The 5,727-nt window shown below is 30.2% G+C and overlaps 1 long non-coding RNA gene across 1 annotated transcript; it reads left to right on the forward strand.

The window, feature by feature from the left end:
• The first annotated feature begins 6 nt into the window (after nt 1-6).
• LOC116185979 lies at nt 7-1,348 on the forward strand. The gene is made up of 2 exons (XR_004150884.1): nt 7-983; nt 1,152-1,348. It is a non-coding gene; the product is annotated as an uncharacterized LOC116185979 (long non-coding RNA).
• The last annotated feature ends 4,379 nt before the right edge of the window (nt 1,349-5,727 follow it).

The raw sequence follows: 5,727 nt of genomic DNA on the forward strand, positions 1-5,727 counted from the left end.
TTCGTTCCACCACGTCAACGTGACTCACGGCGAGTCCCGAATGTTCGCTAATTTTTACAAAAAGTTTCCTAGTAGATTCTTCGCGCGTCAGCAGTGGGGGAGGACAATGTGACAGAGGAATCTGTCGTGTGTACGATATACACGTATTTACCACGCATACAACCAGAGGAATATTACAAACTTAGGATCGCAAATATTATTCGGATCCTCATCGTTCGTATTCTCCGAGAAAAAAAAAAAAAAAATCACCGCACATCTGATTTTTCTGCACGAGAATATGAAATAACCGTAAATAACCATGAGTTCAGCGATATACGACGTGTTTCAAGAAAAATGCAGGAGGACAGGAATCCGAATGATATTGCTGACATAACACGAAGCACTGTGTCATAGTTGGAGATAGCGAACAAACGAAAAACGTTCACGGCGATTGTGATAGACGAATATAATATCGAATTGTCGAAGCGATCAAAACCTCTTACGATGATCGTATTGAAATACCAACCTCTCGGTTTCCTATAGGTATATTTAATATCTTATCTGAACGATAAAACGCATAATACCGATCATAAAACGCATTATATGAAACTTCTTCTTTTTTTCTTTTTTAACCTCTTGTTTCTTTTCTTCACACTCATAAAACACACACATATACATGTATATAATTTATATATGTAATATATTACACGCATACATAAAACACATGCATACCGAATCATTATCAGTGTCTGTTGATTGTATTCGTGTTCCGCAGACACAACGAGAGTATCCGGGTACTTGAGAAACACTTGATGAACATTAGGCGAGGACTCGGATACCCCGAGAACGCTATTTTTACTGGACCTGTAAAATTGTGAGTATTATAAAAAAAAAAAAAACAAAAAGAAAAGAAAAGAAAAGAAAAGAAAAAAATTTGAACGATACGCGAAACTTATGTAATGTATTTGGAATATTTAAATAAAGAATTGAGAAATCTAAAATGGGTGAGTTTATTTTTTTTAACGTTCCTTGGTTAAATTAATTTTTATTTAATAATTTTTATTTTATCATATTTTAAAGTAGAAATTTTGAAATTATTAGATTAATTATATATTTATAAAATAATGAGATAATAAATGATTGTATTAAATTTAAAAATAAATATTTTCTAGCTTTTTTGGAAATTTCTGCGTGTACTCGAGCACTCGGTTAATCTTCATTCGATTCAGCGTGCATACTCCGGACCAGTGATATATAGATGTAGAAATTGGCGGATAGATTTATAACAACAATAACAACAACAACAATGACAATGAAGATCCGAAGTCGACGAAAGTTGTCGGCAAAAGTGAACAGCGAGTTTTTTTTTTAACAGTGAATAGCGTTAGAACGATGAAAATGAGAATATTGTTAGATGACGGGATGTATTTAACCCTTTTGTACTTTTTAAAACTTATAATAATTATAAGTTTTAAAAATATATATAAAAAAAAAAACATGCATAAAACTATTGATTAACTAGTCGAATAATAGAATGATAACCTCGTTCCAAAATTTAATTATTTAATGATAATTCAAATATGTTTCTTCTTTTACTTATTTATCATAAATAATAGACATGTCTTTATTTTTTATATAAATTTCACATTATATGAATTCGAGTGAAACAAATTCTATTATTTTTAATCAAATTATCTTTAAAAAATTTTTCAATTCTTTGAAAAATAATGAAATATTGATGAAATCCAGTACCAAAAATTTTTCCATTTTTAGAAAATAATAAAGGTTTTTACTATTTTTAGAAAATAGTAAAAAAAAAAAATTATTAAAGTGTTTTCAATTAAATATAAAAATTCGCTATTAAAAAAATTCTTTAAAAAATGTCTTCATTTTTTAAAAAAAAATAGCAAAGACGATAAAATCGATCAACTAATTTATCTCCAAAAATTTTTAAATATCTTTAAACTCTTTTCGTTCCTCAAAATATCATAAAATTGATATGTATAATATTATTTAAAAACAGTCTTGCATCATCGAAATCTAGGATTTCGATACGATTTCCGAGCGAGATGCTTTCTCCAAGTACAAAGGGGTTAAAATACCATCGTGCTGCGGTATGCAGCCCTCGTTACGATATTCCTCATAAGGATAAGCGTTGTATCGTTATAAACACAACCCTCTTGCACGTCCATCACGCATTTCGTGATCGAATTCCGAACTTAAGAATTGGAATTCAAAACGCGACGTATTCGATACTCGCCGCAATCCGGATCGTGGTATCTTCGTCACGATAATTCTCGTCTTCCTGTGTTGCATTAGTTGTGCATGTGTGTGTACGTGTGAAGTGTGCGTATGTGTGTGTACCTCATATATGTATATATATTATATATTTATATACGAATATATATATATGTATAGTTTCATTCATACACTCTGTCAATTCTCATTCTCTTTTGTTTGTCTAATTCTATCTCTTTTTCCTCATATCTCTGTTTTCATTCATCTTTTTATCTTCTTTTATGATTTATGAATACTTCTACAGTGTTGAACAGTAGTCGGCAATGGCTGGACAGAATCGCTTTCGATGAAAATATCTTTTTCTCTCTTTTCTTCTCATCGAGATTCGAACCATTTTTCTACGATGTATCGTTTCGCTTCTTTCTTTTATCTTTCTGATTTTTCTAATCCTTTGGATAGATTTTCATCCTCTTTCAAGATATTTGTTCCTATCTCGCGATGTATCATCGAACAACGTAACTAGGACTGTCGTGTCGAGCATAAAAAAAAAAATTCGCTTTTTGTACATCAGTGCACGCATATCGCAGAGAATATCCCTGTATGGAGGCATAAGTTTTTACTTGACCCATTGGCTAGTATTTTTTTAAGAAATATCTTAAAAAATTAAAGTATTTATCTTGGATAATACATTTTTTTTTTCGATTGAAAGATTTAGTATTCGATACAAAATAAACTTATGAATTTTGTGAATTAGAGAATTAAATTAAAATTAAATGATTTTTATTTAGTTAAATAATAGAAACACGTATTTATGAGTCTGTATTTAAATTATGCCTCCATGTTTTTCGTCACATTGTGACAAATGATCTCCCCAGTATTTCTCGAAAAACCAGGAACAATTGATATATCGATACTGCGATCAATCGATTACACTTCGATCACACACTAAAACATCTACACTTACACACTGAGTTAACAGAATTACACGAGTTACACTTTGCCCACGATCCTTTTTTTAATGAATTTACTCTTGTATACTCGTAATACAAATATTCCTTTAGAGGAAATTTTTTATATTCATCGTGGACATGATGTATCGTGGAAATTCTGTTATTTTTCGCACTTACGAAGATGAACGACAACGTGAGAGCATAGCGACGTTTAGAAATTTAGACGTTGATCTTGTCACTTTTGAGCCAGTTTTTTTTTTTGCTTTTTTCGAATCGTAACCCTTTATTGTAATAATAGAAAATAATTTATAATTCGTTTTTTTTTCAAATTTAAAAAATAATTATCATTACTATTTATTCGATCAGCTTTATAATTTACTTTTTTGAAAAATTTAGTATCTTTTTAAGGAATAATATTTCATAAAGATCAAAATAATAGAAATTCTAATTTTTAACATTCTAATTTTTTAAAAATTTTCTTCTTTACATATTAGACAAGATATATATTTATATCTTGTTAAAAAATTTTCTTTTTCATCAAACAAATCTCAATCTTGAAAAATTTTTGCCATCTTCTCAGGGTCACCATTCACAGATTGAAAATCTGGATTGCAGACGATCGCGAAGAAACGCGTCATATATTTGTAATTAACACGCTATCTGTGGAACAGATATTCTTTCTATTATTTCTTTTCATCAACAATGATCTGAGAATCACGTAATTCCACGCACAACGAGCTGTGAATCACAGAGTGTTGAATTTGTTTTTCTTTAACATTGTATATGGCGGGACATGCAGCGTTTCGATTGTATCGACCAGCGATTCACTGCAAGTCTCGTATATGTATATGTATAATAATCTCGTAATATATAATAATTCACGTGTATCGACCAGCGATTAATTGCGCATCGTGTAGTTATATATAATATGCTTATGACTATCAGTGATAAACCACGGATTTAAAGCAGTATCACACAGCTTCCCGAGGATTTATGCTAAATATATATATATACGGTATACATTATTTCATTTATAGCGACACGTAATATTACATTTATTTGGCAAACGAGGAACCACGTGGCATTACGTTATTCCAGATCACTGTTTAATGTGACAATTACGTGGACAGTCATGTATAATGGATAATGAGCAATAAATTTCGAGTCATCAATAGTTACTCTCTTTTAGAAAATTGTAAAATTTGGACCTTTAAAAATTTTTAAATCTTGTCAATTAAAAATATTATAGCAGTACATTGTTTTCACATTCAGTTCGGTAGAATTATCTAAATGATTAATGAATTTTTAGTAAATTTATACTGGAAGTTCTGGATTATTAAAAATTTCTAAATCTTATAAATTATATTCAAATTGATAGAAATGCATATATATAATATAATATAATATATATATAAAATTATAATAAATTAAAAAAACTTCAAATGATAATGATAATTGATGATCTATTCTAATGAAAATTGATAAATTTTACAGGCATTGCAAATTAAAAATTTTGTAATTGTCAGAAAGAATTCAAAAATGTCGTTCAACAGATAGCATATTGAATTCAATACACATCGAGTTTCAGGATCGAGATATAAACAAAATAATCGCCGCGATCAAATGTATTTACATTGTTGAACGCGTGACAGATCATCGTCCACCGACACGATTTCAATTTTACAAACGTTCACGTTTACAATACGACACGTGTTTTTTTTTTAAATATATATATAATATACTTTTTTTTTTGCATTTTTTTCTTTTCCTAGCTTGTTTTACAGCTACACATACGTTTGCATATTTAGTTAGCTTATTTTAATTATCAACCCTCTCTCTTTCTCTCTGATGTCTCTGCTCGTACATCATTTACATATTATAATATGTATGTATTTGTACCTCTCGAATTTTTTCTACGATTCTGTTAAAAAATATTACAAAACGCCCTCTCTTCTCTGTCAACCGTGTTCCTCGATCAATAATTGAATCGATTTTTCGATAAATCTGTGATAGAGTTCACAGAATTTGATGTGCTTCTTTTCTCACGTGGTCATAGGGACGTATTTTACAATCGATTTCTCAATGGTTTTTTTTGTTTTCTATGTGAAAAAAAATGATCTACTTTCGTCCAGCCGCTTGCCTGAACAATAAGACACTTAACAGTTGGACGCTCCCCGCGAATCGACGAGTATTTCATTTTTTATCCTCTTTTATCAACTTTCTTTCTCTTTTTTTCCCTTTTTTATTTTTTCTTTTTCTTTCTTCTTCTCTTTTCTTTCCCATCTCTTGAACAATATTTCTCGATGATACACGTCTGCGTATAACAAAAAGAATACACGTGAGAGAGGGATTGGAAAAAAATTGTCGAGTCGTGATCGTGTAAAAAATATCTTCTTTCTTTTGAAATTTACGGAGGAGTTGAATCGAGGACAATTCGAGAAGCGAGAGCGAAAGCGAAACGGGGACAGAGTTAGGAGGACGAAAATCAGCCTCTTCAGCGTGTATTGTAAAATCGCGCGTATTTTTTTTTCTTTTTCTTTTTTTTTTTTTCCTTTTTTTT

This window comes from Apis dorsata, unplaced genomic scaffold (assembly GCF_000469605.1).
Source record: "Apis dorsata unplaced genomic scaffold, Apis dorsata 1.3 scaffold_358, whole genome shotgun sequence".
Classification (NCBI taxonomy): Eukaryota; Metazoa; Arthropoda; class Insecta; order Hymenoptera; family Apidae; genus Apis; species Apis dorsata.